We start from the raw sequence: 19,122 nt of genomic DNA, 5'->3' as shown, positions 1-19,122 counted from the left end.
CCCCCACAAACAAAAAAAAAAAAAAAAAAGATATTTGTTGATTATCTCCCCAGTCAGTATCCACACTCACCCGCTTCCCGGTAGCCTCCTAATGCTTGTCAGGGGATACAAGTGGGTCCAGAAATGCTGGCTCCACCCCCAATCCCAGCTGTGGTATAGACCTTGACCAAGTCAATCAGCATAAGCCATGCCCTACGATTGGTCCAGGGTGGGCATGTGACCCAAATCGGTCTAATAAGGTGCTTTAAATACTGACACAAAGACACTCCTATTCCTAAACAAGAACAATGAAGCACATAACCTCAGGAGCTACTGTCAACCATCTTGGGGAATCCATTTAGGATAAAGCTCACAGCAAAGACAGCAGAGAGGAAAGCAATTTTTCCCAAATTTTACACTTGTCTCATCCTTTTTTAGTGCCTCACTTGCGTCGAGTTCTCCCAATAGATTCAATTTAGCTTTCACAGGAACAATTCTTTTTTCCACAGTCACATTTCATCAGTGTACACAAATGCTTAATTAGATTGCATAAATACCGAAACAAATAAAACTGACATAAACTGGTTTGGAAACATGTTATTATCTGAACAAAACTGCAAGAACACACCAGAGCAAACTGATCTTGAGCGTTCGTCCTTCCGTGGTCATCAGTCAGTATGTTTTACAGAGGAAATGATGAACTTTTCTTAATCTGATGAATTGCTTAAGTGGAGATTGATCAGCTGAATGCAACTGAGTTTAATTTCTTTGTCATTTCATTTAGAAATTTCCCATAAATACTTGCACATAAAACTGCTCTAGTTTGATATTTTTGTTGTTCATTTATCAGGTCCTAGTGGTAAGGTTACGCTAACTTTATAGAATGAATTTGATGGTATCATTTATTTCGACATAATTTACGGAGCATAAGAATTTGGTGTTTCTTGAAGAAATGCACTAATAACATTAACAGATCTCAGAATCTCTTTTGGAGGTAATTCTTTTATAAGTTCTTCCAGGGTTGCTTTTCTTTCAGATTTTCTACTTCTTGAGTCAGTTTTAGTAATGTGTTTTCTCAGAAAACCATCTACTTCATTAGGAAGATTTCTAAATGTATTACCATAAAGTCAAACATGACATTCTATTTTAAATTTTTCAACTTTTAACTGCAGAAATTTTTATGCACACATAAAATGAGAGAGAATATGTAATGGATCTCCACATATACACTACCCAGCTTAAAAGTAATCAGCATTTTTGCCAATATTCTTTCATTTATTCCTAAATCACCTTTTATAAGTGGAGCCCTATATTTTTTTCAGCTTTACTGAGGCATAATTAACAAATAAAAATGTAAGATATCTAAAGTATATATAATGATAATTTGATAGGCGTACACATTGTGAAAGGATTCCCCCAATCTTGTTAATTAACACACCCATCTTATCACATATTTATCTTCTTTTTTCTTGGTGAGAACATTTAAGATCTAAAATCTTAGCAAATTTCAATAACACGATACAGTATTAACAACCATAGCCACCGTGTTATACATTAGATCCTCAGACCTTACTCATCTCATAGCCAAGAAGCACTGTAAATTTTGTTGGTTTTGTTTTTCCATACGCGGGCCGCTCACTGTTGTGGCCTCTCCCGTTGCGGAGCACAGGCTCCGGACGCACAGGCTCAGCAGTCATGGTTCACGTAAGCCCAGCCCCTCCGCGGCATGTGGGATCTTCCCGGACCGGGGCACGAACCCGTGTCCCCGGCATCGGCAGGCGGACTCCCAACCACTGCGCCACCAGGGAAGCCCGAAGCACTGTATTTTAAAACAAGTCCCAGCCTTCCTATTGTTCCATTCGTATAAACTTCAGTAATTCTTCTTACAGAAGAGAACTTTTTAATATAAAAGTTTAACTACTTCTATGCCTATAATTTTATCTTATTTCTCTTTAAAAAATTTTTTTCTCTTTCCGTCTCTATTTTCCCAAGGTTTTCTTGACAAAGATACTGGTTTTTCAGTGAATTGGCTCTTAAATTAATGTATTAATTCTACAGTTTTTCTGTTTTCTAAGTCAGAGATTTCTGTTAATAGTTTACTTAATATTTCATTCTTACCACTGCTTTCCTTAAGTTGGTTCAGTTTGTTTTTCTTAGGTTGAATGCTTGCTTGTTGAATAATGAACTCCCTTAAGAATATCAATTTGCTGAACACAATTTTGGCCTCATTCCTTATGATGTTCTCATTTCCCATATTTTCTAAATCGTCTATAGTTGTAGTTTTTAATCTCTACTTTAAACTATGAAATATTTAAATTGTTTCTTCTTTTTTCCCATTTCTAAATGAATGTGTGTTTGTTTACAATGTCTATTAATTTTATAGCGTTTATTACCTTTCACTCACCTCCATTATTATATCACATATTATAATAACACTATATTTTAGGAAAATTATTGTTTTTAAATTATATATATTCACTTTAAAGAATGTTAACACATTCTGTTTTGTGTCTACAATTAGTCAATTAATTAGACTTTATTTGGTAAATTTTGGCACTCTCCACCAACTCTTTAAAACTAAAATACTGCAATACTTTAATACTATGACTTTCACTTTGATATATGTCTTGGTCATCTAGACCACATCTTTAAGAAACTTCTTGCCAAGATGACATTGTAAGTATATACCTTGAGGTCCTCTCTTCTGCTCCTTTATTGATAGATAAAATACAAAAGAGGACTTCCCTGGTGGTCCAGTGACTAAGACCTCACACTCCCAATGCAAGGGGCCCAGGTTCGATCCCTGGTCGGGGAACTAGATCCCACGTGTCGCGACTAAGACCCAGTGCAGCCAAATAAATAAATAAATATTTTTTTAATAAATAAAATACAGAAGAAAATAAAAGTCACAGCCATGTTAACTAGACATTGTGGTGGTCATTTTGCAACATACACAAATATCAAATCATTATGTTGAACACCTGAAACTAATACAGTTGACCCTTGAACATGGATTTGAACTACATGGGTCCACCTGTACACAGATTTTTTTCTCAATAGTAAGTGCTACAGTACTATACCGTCCACAGTTGGTTGAACCTGCCAATGCTGAACCGTGGATACAGGAAACTGAGGATGTAGAGGAATCACAGATACCGAGGGCCAATGGTAAGTTATACACAGATTTTTAGAGTTTTAACTGTGCAGAGTGTCAGCGCCCCTAACCCCTGAGTTGTTCAAGGGTCAACTGTATAATGTTGTGTGTCAATTATACCTCAATTTTTATTTTTTTTTAACTTTAAATTTTACATTTGTTTAAAAAACAAAATGAACAAATGCCCAGAACTGGAACAGAAATACAAAGCATTAGATGTAGCAGTGAAAGCTACAGGCCTCCTGGGCTCCAGGTCAAGAAGCAATCTGAGGTGGCCAGAAACTCAGCTTCTGTGGGGTTAACAGGTCAGGTTGATACTGATAATATTAATAACTAGCACAACACAGGCACCAAACAGTGAGCATGGATGCGGCAACCACTAGAATAAACTCTGGATGGAAACAAACATTTGGGCCCGCCCAGAGCATACAGGCTGACTATCGCCCCCAGCGACAGCAATAGGAATACCCCTTGGGAGGCCAGGCTCCTGGCCTGAGACCAGGGCCTGTAGTGAGGCTCCCCAACTCAAGAAAGGAAACTGAAAGCAGCGGCTGCTTGCGACCTTGACCACGGCATCTGTGATGCTGCAAGCTTAGGAGGGCACACTTCAGCCTTTCCACCTGGCTGCCAGCCAAGCTGTCTATGGGCTCAGTGACTGTATCTGTGACATCCCCAAGGTCATTGTGGGGCAGGAGCACCAAGCAGCCAATATAAGACCTGGGGACCCCACGGACCAGGTGGAGACAAACCTCAAAACCACAAGAGTCGGGGTGCAGGGGATCAGAGAGAGAAAATAGGCAGAGAGAATAATAAAGATATAAAATCTTCCTTTCAAGAAGGGCCTGCAAACCAAAATCCAAAACACAGGAAGAAAAGTAATGTTAAGAAAGAACACCAACTCTGTTACAATCAATGGATGAAATCACTATTAAAAGAAAATTAAAATGACACACTTTAAATTTTTTTTAATAAATGTATTTTAGTATCCTCAAGAAAAATAATTTTTAAGTAGCCAGGAAAAAAAAAGAACAAGAAATTATGAAACTAAAAGAGGCAGAAGCAAAACAGGAGAAGGTTGATATGGAAAAGAAAACATCAGCGAATAACTTTTTCAAGAGAGCTCTATGCGTGGTATGTTTCATGAGCCCTTACACATCTGTCATTCTGCTATGTTTACACCTGAAAAACAACTTGGCTGAGTATAAAATTCTCAAGCTATACCTTCTATCCCCCAAATGTATAGTCATCATTCCATTTCCTTCTGCCATTTATCTTTGCAGGAAAGAAGGCTAAGGCCAATCTGTATATTTTTCTTTAATAGATTTACAAGGGGGCAAGGGAGGCTGTCTGGATGCATCTGAGGTTCTTTCATCTTTGCAGTTCAAAGAATTTGTACCAGTGTGTCTAAGTATGGTTTTCTTTTCATTCATTTTGCTGGTACAGATTGAGTCCTTTTTATTTACTAAATTGCCAGGAAAATGGAAAAAAAGGATTCTAGACCTGTGTTGTCCAATACAGGAGCCACAGACAGCTGAGTGCTTGAAATGTGGCTAGTCTCAGGTAAGATACGCATCAGTAGGAAAAAAGTGATATCTTGACTACATGTGGAAATTATACTATTTTTTGATATATTGGGTTAAACAAAATATATTATTAAAATTAATGTCACCTATTTCTTTGGACTGCAACTGCAGCTACTAGAGAAGTTTAAACGATGTACGTGTGTTCTTACATTTCTATAGGACAGTGCTGTTCTAGACTGACCTTCCGCGAGTGACTCCCAGATGCACGTCTGAGAACTGGGCTGCCAGTACAGCCGCTGCTCCGACCCCCATAGGGCAGTGTAGAGTCAGGAGGCTCCTGCCAAGACAAGAGCTGTTGCCACACCGGCTGATTCCAAAACTCTGCCGCCTCTGCCCCCACCAGGAAGCTGACCGCCGAATTGGAAAGCTGCCTCCAGAGTTGCCTCTGCCATAATCAGCACCAGCAAACTGGATGCCTCTGACCTCCCTACCTGCTTCTCTCTCACATGACTCACTTCTAAATCCAGGCTCACTTGAGTGCGTCATCTTGGAAGAACCTAAATCATATTCGAAACTGCACGCAACTGTGGGAAGAGTGGGACTTGGCTCTGCATACTACCAGAGGGTTGGAATGCGTTTTGAGCAAGCAAGTCTGCAGTAACTAGCACTGCTTCCATTAAAAGCGCTCTTGTTTCTTCGTTATGAACACAAATCCTTCTTGGATTGAATCACTGTAGGTCTACTATGTGCTTTCCCATTATCCTTCTCTTCAGTCTAGGAAAACCTCTCAAGTTTCCTCTCAATGTTACCATTTCCATTTTCTCCAGTATTAGTTTGGCTCCTTAATACTTCCAATTAGGATTTTAATTTTCCTAATAAATATTAGTTTCCTCAGAATTCTACGATAAACAGTACAAAACTGGAAGTTATAGAAATGTATAGCTAGGGGCCCCAACCAAGTCTAGGGATGCTGTTCTTTTTTCTTTATTCAACAGTAGTTTTTTCCCTAGACCCCATGTCTTGTTTCATTTTATTGTTTGCTTATCTTTGAAAGAAAAGAGATTAACACTTAATTGGTATTTGCCAAGTATGTATCATCCCATTCTCTGTCCTTCGCCCTCAAACCAAAGGCCAATCAGTTTTGCATTGAACAAGTTGGATTTATTACCAGTTGTAGTAAGACAGAATTATGACATGGGGAACCACAGGGCAATTCAGTACGAGGATGTAGAAAGAACTTATTTTTGGATTTGGGCTTTGATTGGGTGATGTGGCGAATTAGGCAGTGTCAGAAAGCCAGGACAATTTTATCACTGGGTATCTTAGTAAGTCTGATTTATAGGGAGGGCAGAATGGAGCAAGGTGGAAGGTATAATTGACAAGGAAACAGCCATTACTCATTTTAGCTGGCAGAGGCTTCTTGGTATTTTGTGACTTGGACAATGTTCATGTGTTGTCTGTGTTCAGACATAGTTACCAAGTGCTCTTTGTTTTGGCTTTGAAGCATCCTGGTCATGGAGTGGCCCTGTCTGATGCTGATGTCCTGTGAAACTACTCATGTCCAACAAGAGCACATCAAAACTTAACTGAGCGCAGGCCAGCTTATAATGACACCAAGGGCTAGTTCCTGAATGTCAGGGATGGCTTTTCTCCTTCGCATCACTTAGGTGCTAGTATAACTCCACTCTGAAATCCGCTTCTGGGGAGAAAGCTGTTGACAGTTCCTTGGCCCAATTCCCAGGATCAAGCAGAAATTCATCTAGTGTTACTGCATCTCCACTGTTGGTTCTCTCACTCTCTGAACAGATGCAAAGTGTCCTAGCTTTAACTCGTACTAGGGCTCATCTCCAAGATGAAATGCACCAACCCCAATCCCTTCGTGCTTTCCTGCCATTCATCTCTGGAAATTACAGACTATGAGAGTATGAGGAAAGAGAGATACCCATGGGAACTGTGAGGAGAGGAATACTCCAGGCCTCTCCTCCAGCAATACCCACACTGTACAGGTAAGGTCAAAACATACCCTGCATTTTGAACCAGGGTACGGGCAGTAGAAGACTGAAAAATAGTCCTTTGAGAATTTTTTTTAATTTTTTTTTTTTACTGAAGTGTAGTTGATGTACAATATTATATGATTACAAGTGTATGGTATAGTGAGTCACAATTTTTAAGGTTATATTCCATTTATAATTGTTATAAAATACTGGCTATATTCCCCATGTTATACAATATATCCTTGTAGCTTATTTTATACATAATAGTTTGTACCTCTTATTATTTTTAAACAAAAATACTTCCTCTATTTCCGGCCACATTGCATTTCTCAGTCCATTTCCACTGGCTGTTCAGTAAATGAAAGTTCTCCCAGATTCTGCCAATACATTAGAAGTTTATTCTAGTTTTTGAAAATGTATTGCCTTTTCTTTTTTTGGAGAAGATATACCAGGAACTTGTAGCCAGGCACCATGATTTTCAATTGGAAACTTGTCAATCCAAATTTGTATTGAAAACATTCTTACCTTGTCCAGCTTTCCATGCCCAAAGATATCTCTGAGAAAGATACCAAACTTGTCTTAGCAACTCACACAGGAGTCTGGATCACCCACTGAAGTTCACTAAAAATGGCTATTTAATTAGCATGTCTAACTACTGCCTGCTTATCTTTATAAAAACGAACCAAATGTTAATGTAATCTTGGCCTGCTGAGATAGGACACAGAATGTGGAGAATGATACGTGACTTTTCTCTGTTCAGGCACCACACAGACAAATAGAGAGACCCACATCTACACCTGTATATACAACTGGAGCTTGTTTGGGATACAGTGATCCATGTGTGAGATGACTTAAAACCATGTCATATGAGTAACAGTTAATGGAACTGAAGATGGCCAGCCTAAAGAAGAGAGGATTTGGTGGCAGGAATGGGGGATCGGGCTTCAGGGCAAGTAGAAATATAATGGTCTTCAAATATTTGAAGGCCGTCAGATAGTAGGATTGTTTTAAAGGCAAGGACCAGTTAAGGACCAGAATCAATAAGTGGAAGCTTTAAGAAAGAGAATCACAGTTATGAACTTCCTTATAGAGCTGGGGCCCATTAAAACAGACTGTCACTAGAGGTGTCTTCTTACCAAAAAAACTGATTAGCAGGGATTTTTATAGAGGGGATTCAAGAATCTACTGGGTGATTCATCTAGGGGACCTTTAATAACTTTTCCAATCTTAAAATTTAATGATACAAAGAAAGACTAAGGAGGAGACTGTGGATAGTAAATGTAACGTGGGATCGCAATTTGGATTCTGGACAGAAAAAGAACATTCATGGGGAACCTGGCAAACTCAGATAATATCTATAGATTAGTTAATAGTATTGTATCAATGTTAATTTCCTGGTTTTGATCATTACACTATGGTTATATCAATATAAGATGTTGACATTAGCAGAAGCTGAGGAATGAGTATTTGGGAACTCTGTACTATTTTTGCGACTTTCCTGTCGTTATATCATCATTTCAAAATAAAAACTTTTAAAATATTAAACAGAAATATTAAAAACTTCAGAAAAACAAAGAGTCCATAATACCAAGGTTCCAGAGAAGAGTCTGTTACCTATCTATCCCTCAGGCCCGGCCTTCCTGTAATTTTCCTAAAATTACTGTTTACTTAATCAGTTTACCAGACAGGCTAAAGTTGGTGGTGTACACCAGATAATAGTTTTATTTTTCTCTAATCACTCCTTCCCAACATGTTCTGTCAAATCATCCTTCCCCACCTCTGGGCAATATCTCAGGTCTACCCGAGATTTTTAAACTTACTTCCAAGAATTAAAACTCATTAGCGAATTCCCTGGCAGTCCAGTGGTGAGGACTCTGTACTTCCACTGCTTGGCTGGGGTTTGATCCCTGGTCTGGGAACTAAGATCCCGCATGCCGCTTTTCTGCCCACGTATGGCAAAAAAAAAAAAAAAAAAAAAAAAAAAAAAAAACTCATTAAAAAGTCCTGTTTAAAACTTCAATCACATACTCAAATCAGAGTTCCCCATCACCATACCCCAGCTCCACCCCAACCTAAGGCATAGTGACTACAGCCTACAGCACGGAAAGGAAGTACTGTCTATCCTTCCTCCATCTCCTTCACTGTCCTCCCCACCCCCCCCACTGCTGCTTCCAGCTTCTCCAGGGTCAAAGCATGGGGCAGGGGGATTAGAGGAAAAGGAACAAGTGTTTCTTTCATGGCTGGTACTGTTACAACACAGCAGACCCTGGTCTTGAGATAGGAGCCCATTTGCTGGCTCTCTCCAGTGGGGTCATTTGTGGGGCTTTCAAAGGCTCACTGTGCAGACTAGCCAGCTGAAAAGCCCCCTCCAAAGCAAATGCACTCTCCCACTTCTCCCAGAAGTTTCTTGCAAACTGCTCAGCTCCTACTCAGAAATATATCATAGAGCAGCTTATTGCTGGGGTCCCTTCACCCCACCAGCAATGCTCCTGGTTCAAGGCCAGCTATCTTCCACTGTAACTCCTGGAAGACGCATGTCCTCACCCCTAGAAATTCTGGTAGCGCAGACATGCTCACTCTTGCCCTCTTCACTCATTTAGGGATCACTCTTTGTTCTGACCAGCCTCCCACATTCCAGACTCATCAGGCAGGAAGCAAGCACCAGGTCCCACTCATTCATATCCCTAAATTCCGAAGACACACATCCATTTCTCCATGAATTCTCCACCCTGCTCTATTTCAATCCCAGGGTACCACTGGAGCCCCCAATTCTCTCAAGGGTCACCTCATAAGAAGAGAAAGGGAAATGCCACAGTACCGTCCACTACCCCAGAGAGTCTTTAATCAAACCCTTTCTCCTGCATGAGTTGGAAGTATGTGATGGAAGGTCGATACCAGTTTTGCTGTCTTTTCACAATTTCTGCATGCATATGGCAGCGCTAGTACACCATTCAGAAATCTAGGGATAATAATCACTTTTTGTTTCTCAGCACTGGGGCTTCAGATGAAATATCAAGACACCATGAAAAATTCCATTTGATATCCTGTTACACTTAAAACACACCATGACGCCTTCCATATAAACCCTCAGCCCTCAGCAGGGCTATCTGCAGACTACACAATGAGAAACAGAGAAGCTGTGACTGTTGGCACAGTGCTGCATCTGGGCTGCTCAGATAAGACTTTTGGAAAGATTCAAACCACAGCCTTTTGCAATAGTTACCCAATCACTTCTGGCCCACCGTCATGCTGAATTCATTCCAGAAAACTGAACCTTCCTTAAGAGGCTATCAGAAAACTAAAGTAGAAAGGGTTGTAACTGATGTGTAGAAATATCCTTTGGGGGACTGAAAATATAGGAGAAGAAAAGACTCAATTAGGACAAAATAGCTTTATACAGTTAAAGGCCATTCTGCAAAGAAGAGAATTAATAAATCATTCTGAATCGTCCCAAGGAAGATGTTATAGAAGCCACAGAGAAGCCAGTTTGGGGCCCAATAATATTTGTTCATTCACTCATTCATTCACTGACTTCCTGCTTTGCTCCAGGATCTGAGTTGGGGCTGGTGTTGCCATGGTAATAAGATTTGGTCCTTGCCTTCAAGCTCAAAGAAAATCTCCATAATGGAATAAACACGGGAAGTAGTATGATGCCCCCTGGATCCCATACTTGTATATCCTGGATGACAGTGAGGAGAGATGATTCAAAATTCAGGAGTGGGAGGAAAGAAGCAATGAAAGAGCTGATCTTTAGAGCCCCTCCAACCCACCTAAACCTGAAGTTCTACCTCCACCTAAACCTGAAGTTCTACCTATGCTCTGGAAGGCGTCGACATAAGGCATGATGTCCTGCTGGCAATTTGCATAAAATACAATGAGAAAGTGAAGGAACTGACTTGGTTGCAGAAATTAATTTCAGACCAGAAAAAGGAGCAAAAATATACAGAGCCCAACATGAGGGATGTGTTCATCAAAATGCACAGGACACTCAGTAACAGGATTTCCATCAAGGAGTCCTAGTCCAGCAGAGGAATTCAGGTAGCTAGTGAGTAACGGAAATGCTTAGAAATGGTCTATATGTGCTTGTACTGAAACACAGAACAAGGGACAAAGATTTACAAAACTTGTCCAACAATATTAAATGGGACATTTTGTGCCTCTACACTGTGACTGAGGGAGTGAGGGTGCTTAAATATGTGCTGGACACACCAAGACATCCACCACTAGCTTATATACAAGAAAGAGCGCCAACAAGATTGCTAGTCCCATGGCGTAGAAAATTTCACCACTGCCCTCCCAAACCGCGTAGGAGGAGCTTCCAGAAAAGCAACAGTTTGTCATGTGAGGTAACATATTCACAGGTTCCAGGGCTTAAGGCAGGCACGTCTGTGGGGGGCATTTTTCTGCCTATCACTAGAGGGTTTGATCTGTGTTTCCTGGGATTTGGGGAACACAGAGACTGGTGCCTGATTCTCACCTAGTAAAGTCCAAAGGGGAGAGGCTGGCTGGAGCTATCTATGATGGAGAGCAAAGAGAGAACACTGTACTTCTAGGATTTAGAGAGGCAACATGCCAGGTAACCTGTGGGCTAAATGGATGTTGCAGAGGAGAGCCAGGCTAGAGCCTCCTTAAAAGCACCCCATCTAAGAACACTGCCCACCAGGGTCCAGACTGCTTCAGCAAAAAGGTTACACAGTGTGAACTGCTGGAGTAGGGTTGAGGGCATGACACAAGAGGGCAGCAAGAGACTACCTCTCCCACATCAGGAAATGTTTCAACCTCAGAGGTCTCCAACAGGGTGTCCCCAAATAACCAACAAAAGCACCCTATTTGATAAATGGTCAGTATTTGGATGTCGACTATGCAGAGGGTTTTTGCAGACTAACACCAACCAGGTTTATTTTTTTAAAAAAGTTCCTCAACTTCTAGCCCCTCCTTGCTACCTAACCCTGGAGCATCTAGCAAGTAGATGCAAGAGGTAGAAAGCGGAAGAAAGAAAAGGCAGACATTGCCTCCCCCACTTCCCACTTCAAGACTCTGGGAGGACATGGAAGGAGAATCTTTTAATAGACATGCGATTGAAGTCTTGATTGGGCTAGAATTTTTAATAACTGAAACTGCTCTAATCCCCCACGTCCAGAAAAACAAAAACCTGAGCCACCATCCAGGAGCTTGGAATGGAGTTTATATCAAGGTTTTATTTGAAGGCAGTGGTGAGAAAGAATAAAGTTGTTTCCTCCTGGCAGAGCACCCAAAGCCAGTACATCCAATATACTGATCACACTTGGGGGTTGGGGCCTATCTAGGATCCTTTAAGAATCTGAATACTGCCCAACAGATGTGCACTTGCTCAACAAAAAACTGTAGACACATAAAAGAGAACCACCAATCCATCTCAGAGAGGCTAGAGCAGTCTTTGATGGATGAGATTCTGCCCAGAGACTTACCTATGCAATGGCACCTAAACTTCCCTGGGAGGGTAAGCTCTATGCTGTGCTTTGTTTTGTTTAATGTCAGATTTGATTTAGGGCTTGACAAGTGAGTCTAGTTTTAAGCGAGGAAAGGAGGGAAAGCATTCCAGGAGGAAATCATTACACAAAGAAAGTGCTATAGACTGAATGTTTGTGTTCCCCCAAAATTCGTATGTTGAAACCTAATCCCCAATATGACGGTATCTGGAGGTGAGGCCTTTGGGAGGTGATTAGGCCATGAGGGTGGAGCCCTCAAGAACGGGATTAGTGCCCTTATAAAGTGACCCCAAAGAGCCCCCTTTCCCTTCCACCATGTGAGGACATCTATGAATCAGGAAGCAGGCTCTCCCCAGACACCAAATCTGCCTTGATCTTGGACTTCCCAGCCTCCAGAACTGTGAGAAATAAATTTCCGTTGTCAATAAGCCACCCAGTCTATCGTATTCTGTTCTAGCAGCCGGAACAGATTGACAGAAGGAAAGCAATGGGATAACAGGTGGGAATGAACAGGGCAACTGCAAGGAAAAGAGACCAGAGGTACTTGACTAGAGCAAAAGATGAGTGTCCAGGAAGCAGGAAAATGAAAGTTACCTAAGTAGGGCAGAGTCTTTAAAGATGGCAAAAGAAGTTTGGGTTTGTTGCAATGTATAAAAAAGAACCACTAGGGCTTCTGAGACTGAGAATTGGCACATAAAAGTGTTATGTTCTGTTCTGTTAATGAAAATAAGCAAAATGGGTTAGAAGAGAGGAGTGGGGGTGAGAACAGCTCAGGATCTGCTGCCGAATTCCTATGGTGACTCTGCTTTTTGAATGGAAGTTGGGACCTGTGATGGGACAAGTAGGATGCACCTTAGATCAACAAAAAAGAATATCTGAATTAAGGACATCTCAGAAAATCTTTGGTTATTGTAAGTACAGTCATGTAGCAATGAGGAGGTGTGATTTCTTAACCCCTCCTTCTTTGTTATAACATGTTGCAAGATGAGGTCTCCCCAATCCTTCTGAAACTGGCCACTTTGCGGACACGCAGGAAGTTATTTAGCAACAGTTGCACCACTGTGAGATTTCATTCCTTTCCAAAGCTATGCATTAGTTAGACTTCTATTTACAACCATTCATCTCAAGCAACCAAAATAAAACAAAATTATTCTGAATGTGAATAAACTAGGTGGCTACCTCCATGAAGCTAAATTTCTCAGAAAGTGCCATGCTCCCTTCTTCATTCTTATTGCACAGTTGGGTGTCGTGGGTACCAGCCATGCCAACAGTATTAATACTTCTCAGGAAGGACAGTATAATTCCTCTCTGGGAAAACGTTTCTCACACACACACACTCCACTTAACAATATAACTATTAGATAACTAATAAGTACCTACTGTATAGCACAGGGAACTCTACTCAATTCTCTGTAGTGACCTATATGGGAAAAAATCTAAAAAAGTGGATGTAATGGCAGACTCCGGGAGGGTTCCCACAAAGGAGTACTTCCCAGAACTTCTGCTGCCAGTGTCCTTGTCCCCGCGGTGAGCCACAGCCACCCCCCACCTCTGCAGGAGACCCTCCAACATTAGCAGTCCTGTTGAAGTCCTTCAATCAAATCCCGCTAGCCTTCAAAGTCTGATTCTCCGGTTATTCCTCCTCCCGTTGCCAGACCCCCAGGTGGGGAAGCCTGATGTGGGGCTCAGAACCTTTACTCCAATAACTGCTGGACCATAGAGGATGAGAGAATATGGAGCAGACTTGGACCCAAGCCATAGACTAAAACCAAGCCCAGCCAATCCCAGCTTCAATCAGCTGAACCCCAGATGAAAACTGAAGGAAGGTTCAATCACAAATAGTTAAATAAAGGCAAATCCAAGTAACCTGCACTTCTTGGCCCTGAAGATAATGGCCAGCATCAAAGCCACAGAAAGGGCACTGAGGTGATAATGATGATGAGATGAGCACTGGCACGTGCACATGGCAAGGTGTTCGCAAACACCTAAGAACATCGTAAGATGCTCTTAAAACACAGAGCATCTTTTCCAGCCTTCTTTACCTATGTGCAAGTTCAGTGATAAGGAATGTGCCCTCTACTTATTAGTCATCACTGAATGGTTCTGGATGAGAAGGAAATAATTGGGCAACTTCTGGAAAAAACAATCTACTTTGAGAAGTGAAGAATGGAATCCTTGGGAAGAAGATGAAAAAAATGAGCAAAAACACAGACTTCAGATCTTAAATAAGTCCACAAAAGAGAAAAAAGACTTCCATGTACAAATCTGGGGCAAAGCTGCCATTGGTTTGTATTTGGGAGCATATTTTTGAAGGTTTACTTGAGCCCACTGATGTGAATGCACAGCGGAGAGAAGGAAATTTAGTTGTTGGAAGAACACATTACAGCTTCATTACTGGTCCAGCTGTGGTCCCCGGGTACTTCTCTGTTGATGAGAATAATGTGGTACTCGTTCTAAATGGAAGAGAAAAAGCAAAGGTCTTTTTTGCCACCCAGTGGTTACTTTATGCACAAAATTTAGTGCAAACTCAAAAACTCCAGCATCTTGCTGTTGTTTTGGTTGCAAATGAACATTGTAATAATGAATGGATAAACCAATTTCTCAAAAGAAATGGAGGCTCTGTGGAACTACTTTTCATAATATATGACAGCCCCTGGATTAATAACATGGATGTTATTCAATGGCCTTTAGGAGTAGCAACATACAGGAATTTGCCTGTGGTGGAGGCAAATTGGTCAATGCTGCATATGAAAGGCCGTACTTGTGTAATATTGTAGGAACCATTTATGAAAATTCATCCAGACAAGCGCTAATGAATTTTGAAACAAGATGGGAATGATAAGCTTTGTTGGGTTTCAGCAACAGAACAGTGGCAGCCTCAAGAAACAAATGAAAGCCTTAAGAATTATCAAGATGCTCTGCTTCAGAGTGATCTCACATTGTGCCCAGCAGGAGTAAACAGAGAGTGTTACAGAATATACGAGGCTTGCTCCTATGGCTCCGTTCCCATGGTAGAAGACGTAATGACAGCTGGCAGCTGTGGAAATTCATCTGTTTACCATAATGCTCCTCTGCAGTTACTCAAGTCCATGAATGCTCCCTTTATCTTTATTAAGAACTGGAAGGAACTTCCTATTTTAGAAAAAGAGAAAACTATAATTTTACAAGAAAAGATTCAAAGAAGAAAAAGGTTACTTCACTGGTTATCAATATTTCAAAGCAGAGCTAAAAATGAGATTTATTAATATTGTGGAAAGTTCACTTCTAAAGAATAATAAAGGTTAACTGTAATTCAAAAATTAATTAAAAATTTTAAAAGTGGATATGTTTATGTATAACTGATTCACCTTGCTGTACAGCAGAAACTAACACAATGTTGTAAATCAACTATACTTCAATAAAAATTAAAAAAAAAACAAGTATTGTATAACCTTAGCTCTCTCTGTCTTGATTTCCTTATTCAACTCCCACTACCATTAAGTTCCCCTCCATGCACTACAGCCACATGAGGTTGACATTAAGTTTGACATAATTTTCTAAGTTTTGAAGCAGTAGAAGAAACTACAAATGACAGGACCAATCATTTTATCATTAAAAATTCAAAATTTATGCTAAAAATTTTTTTTTAATGGAAAGAAATACAAAGGACAAAATAATATTTATAGTAATTAAATAAGCAAAGGGTTAATACCTACGTTAAAATGCACTTGTGAAAATTTCATAAGAACTCTACTAAGGCTCCCTGGACACAAATGAATATATGGCATAATCAAAGAGTTTGCATCCAAAAATAGAAATTATAATTAGTAGACACAATATGGGGAAATGTTCAATCCACCTAATAATCAAAGAAAAAATCATTGAAATAACAACAAGGCACCACTTTATACCAATGTGATTTCAAATTAGAATACCCAGATGAGGTAGTGCACTTGTACCTGCATAGAATAAAAAGGTATGATAATGATTTTTGAAAGAAGAGTTAACATAGTAAAGAACTATTAAAATGTTGTTATTTGATTCAGAAATCTTATTTCCATGGACTTATTCTAAGAAAATAATGCAAAAGTTTTTCCTAAACTTACATAAAGATTGGCAATATTACAATACTAAAACAAAACAAAAAACAAAACAAAACAAACCTGGGCTGTCTGCCTTATAAGTTTGGGAATGGTGAATAAACAATGTTCCACCTAATTAACAGAACAAAAGAATCCTTAAAACAAATGAGAACAGATTGATTCTTGGGTAGCAGGAATGTGAGTGAATTTTTCTCTTTTATTTAAAGTTCCATTGATGTTGCTATAATAATGTTTGTATAGTTAATTTCTTTCTTAATCAGTGTACTACTATGGTACCCATGATAAAGAACATTCCTTTCTTCTTTCCTCTCCTTTTGCCCTTCTCTGTAGCATTGGCAATTCAAAACAATCATTAAGTAATCCTCAGTTTACATTATAAATGCTCCATAGAAAGACATTTCAAAACATGCAATCTATTAATTTGTCCTTGGATTTCAACTTTCCAGACCAGTGGGAGTTTCCTACGCCCAGCAAGACTCTTCATTTCTTTATTATCTGTCAATTTATTTCATTTTGCTTCAGGAAATTATCACCCTGAAGTAGCATGTGTGTATTATTTTACTTCTAAATATAACTAGAAAGCCATCTGTGAAAAGTAGAGATATTTTCCTGAATCATTAACACTTTACTTTGACAATCAATAAGCACTTTTTAGAGTGACATTGACATTCTGAACTAAGAACTAAGCCCAAAGAACATGACACAGAGTAAGAAGTTTTTCAAGTGGGCCCAGTAATATATAAAGCTGCTTTAAAAGGCATTCATTTCAAATCAAAGCAGATCAAAAGTACTAAACAATGGTTTGTTTTGTAAATCATGGTCTACAAGTAGCTTAGAATTAGAATTTCTCAAGGAAATTGTGCCATTTAAAACGGAATCATCTTTATCCTAATGGGATGTGTTCAACCAGTCAAGAGAGGTAATGTCCTTGGGAGACTCAGCAGAGTTAAACAAAAATATCATTACAAGTCTCTTTATACATTTAATATTGAAAAGGAGTAGGAGAGCTGAGACTTTTATATGAGAACACAAAACATTTTGAATTAGATTTTAAAGTGGTCTAAATAATTCAAAATTATAGTTCTCTTACTTGAATACATTTTTTAAATTCATGCAAGATGTTACAATTTTAAAATATATTTAGAGCCCCAAATATTATAGTTTCATATCATTTCATGTAATACATGAAAGTTATCACTAATTTTATCACATTACTGATTTTTTTTCATCAAGGAAATGGCCTCTTGGTTATTAAGAGGCCACGTCCATTTCAAAGGAATCATGTTTCCACAAGGGAACTTCCACTATAGCTAGCAGTGGTTCTCAATCCTTGCTATATATTAGAATTAGCTGGGGCTCTTTAAAAAAAATATAGGTTTCACCAAAAACCTATTCATTCTGAAGGGGTGGAGTGGAGAACTTGCATCAGACTTTATAAAAGCTTCCTATGAGATCCTAATGTTCATCCAGGGTTGAAATCACTACAGTAAACTCATACTTCTATTCTCTCTCCCCATCCCTCACTTACTCATCCCCAAGTGAAAAATTTACCTGCCTTGTGAGTGTTTAGAGTATGACATACATTGGTTCTTGTTCCTCCACTGGGTAGCATTAATGCTTTAAAAAGCAGTACACCATTTCTTACACAGTTAAACAAATACCATATGATCTAACAATCACACTGCTGGGAATTTACTCAAGAGAAATGAAAACATAAGTCCACACAAACACCTGTAGACAAATGTTTACAGCAGCTTTATTCATAATAGCCAAAAACTTGAAACAACCCAAATGCCCAGCAACCAGCAAACAGATAAACAGTGATACATCCATGCAATGGAATACAACTCAGCGATACTGATAGATGCAACAACATGGAGGCTACGTGATGTACAATTCCATTTATATAACATTCTAGAAGCAAAACTGTCAGGGCAGAAATCTGATCAGGATTGCCAGGGTCTGGAGGTAAGAGCAGAAAGGAGGGGAGACTGACTGCAAAGGCACAGAGGGAACCTCCTGGGGTGATAGAAAGGCTATACATCTTGATTGTGATGGTGGTTACGTGATTCTATACATATGTCAAAACTCATCCAACTATACATTGGAAATGATAAATTTTACTGTATTTAAATTATATTTCAATTTTTTTAAGTACCCAGTTATGTATTTCTTCTCTGTCTGCTCACACAGTTAGGGATCACAGAGGGTAAGGCAGAAATTCTGAGTATGCTAGTCACTCTAAACACTCAAACTCTTCCTCAGGCAGTTAACCCAAGGTCTAGAACCTGGGGAGAGGAAGCCCAAAGGTGAATTCAACCACATTTTCCAATCCACTTTACAACAAGGCTGATATGTCCATCACCTGAATGACCCCTGAATCTACTTCTCAAATAGTTCTAAATTCAGGGGGTAAGAGAAGGAAGGTAGAAATAATCATCACTCCAACTCCCCTCTCCCCAATATACGGCTATAATGATCAGGAAATCTTGTGAGATCAATACTACACTAAATTAGGGCAATCAAAATAACACATGGAAAGATGAAGGCAGACAGAAGGTCTTAACCTCAGTACTTTTATGAGTATTGACTGTGGTAGGCTGCAACACATTATGCCTTGGCTGACGTTTACAGACACAAAGCCAGTTTCCATTAGCATTAATAAGAAGACTTTTCTGACAGACTTAGATCTAAGCAGGTGTGACTGAATCAAACACTAATTTGCTGGAAAAAAAGTATTTTCATATCATGCAAGACACACAAAACTTCATTATACAGGGTTATTATGCATTGGTGGAATAATTTTTACTCCCTATAAGTTATTTATTAGAAAGGACAGTAGACCATGGGTTGATGTTACATAAGACAGTTAAGTGCACATAGATCACAGAGGACTGGACTTTTTTTTTTTTTTTTTTTTTT

At 39.5% G+C, this 19,122-nt stretch overlaps 1 pseudogene; it reads left to right on the top strand.

Annotated features, from left to right (window-relative positions):
- LOC112409022 (UDP-D-xylose:ribitol-5-phosphate beta1,4-xylosyltransferase-like) overlaps nucleotides 1–15,403 on the top strand; it is a 53,444-nt pseudogene extending 38,041 nt beyond the window's left edge.
- The last annotated feature ends 3,719 nt before the right edge of the window (nucleotides 15,404–19,122 follow it).

The sequence above is a fragment of the Neophocaena asiaeorientalis genome, unplaced genomic scaffold (assembly GCF_003031525.2).
Source record: "Neophocaena asiaeorientalis asiaeorientalis breed wild unplaced genomic scaffold, Neophocaena_asiaeorientalis_V1.1 scaffold344, whole genome shotgun sequence".
Classification (NCBI taxonomy): domain Eukaryota; kingdom Metazoa; phylum Chordata; class Mammalia; order Artiodactyla; family Phocoenidae; genus Neophocaena; species Neophocaena asiaeorientalis.
The sequence above is the reverse complement of the archived record's forward strand: the minus strand, read 5'-3'. Positions and strand labels throughout refer to the sequence as shown.